Here is a 1,435-nt window from a genome sequence, read left to right on the forward strand (position 1 = left end):
AAGCCTCGTTTAACCAAATGAGTGTCAGCTTTCTCATACCAAGCACGAGGAGATTGCTTCAACCCATACAAAGCTTTCTTACATTTGCACACTTTGTCCTCTTGTCCTTTTATGACAAAGCCGCGAGGCTGCGTTACATAAACTTCCTCAAATATGTCACCATTCAAGAAAGCAGTAACAATGTCTGATTGATGTACATCCCAACCAAAATGAGCTGCCAATGCACATAGAAAACGCACAGTAGTCATACGACAAGTGGGAACAAAAGTCTCTTCATAATCTATGCCTTTTTGTTGTGCATAACCCTTTGCAACAAGTCGAGCCTTATGGCGATCGATCTCACCATCCGGCTTGCGTTTCAACTTGTAAACCCACTTCGTACCAATGGCCTTTTTGCCAGGAGGCAAATCACATAAAGTCCATGTGTCATTCTCTATAAGTGCATCATATTCTGATTCCATGGCAGCAATCCAATTTTCTGAATTCTGTGCTTCATCAAAAGACAGAGGCTCCTCAACATCATGTAAACTAGACACAGCCAAAGAATAACAATCTGATGCATAAGATGCATGGCGAGAGCCTGAACAAGTACGACTAGATAAAGGTGCATCCAATTTACTGTCACGCAAAGTGTGCACCAGCCATTTTGGCATACCTCTAGCCTGCTCATTTTCAGCCCTTTCCTCATCAAGTACATCATGTACATCTGCATCAGTAATAGGCTGTTCTAAAACATTTTCAGAAACCCCCATAGGCTGTACATTTGCCTCATTGAAACTTACATTCGTATTTCCACCACTTAAAAGAGGCAACAAAGTGTCATAAATGTCCTGTGAGCTTACATTACTGTCTCTAGTACATGACAGCAAGGGCTGAACAGAGTCTTCCACAAACACTACATCCCGTGAAACCAGAATACGTTTTGTTTGCGGATGATACAACCTGTAACCTTTGCTTTCAGCACTATAACCAACAAAAACACATTTGACAGCCTTATCATCCAATTTTCTGCGCTGCACTTGTGGCACCAAAGCATATGCCAAACAGCCAAAAACACGCATGTGCTCAATAGAAGGTTTTCTATCATGCCATGCTTCATATGGAGTAATAGACTGCAAAGCTTTCGTAGGACACCTGTTAAGTACATAAGTGGCACACATGATGGCCTCAAGCCAAAAAGAATGCGGCAAAGCTTGACTTTTGACCATACATTGTGCCATTTCCGTTAGTGACCTGTTTTTCCTCTCAGCAACACCATTTTGCTGAGGTGTATAAGGCACTGTACATTGGTGTTTTATCCCACGACTAGCCAGAAATGCATTAAATTCATGAGACATATACTCCCCCCCTCGATCGGAACGGAGGGTGCCCATAGTACATTTTGAGACATTTTCAGCCATAGCCAAAAATTGTTTGAAGCACATAAAAACTTCGG

Source organism: Adiantum capillus-veneris, chromosome 1, assembly GCF_014529385.1.
Source record: "Adiantum capillus-veneris isolate H3 chromosome 1, ASM1452938v2, whole genome shotgun sequence".
NCBI lineage: Eukaryota > Viridiplantae > Streptophyta > Polypodiopsida > Polypodiales > Pteridaceae > Adiantum > Adiantum capillus-veneris.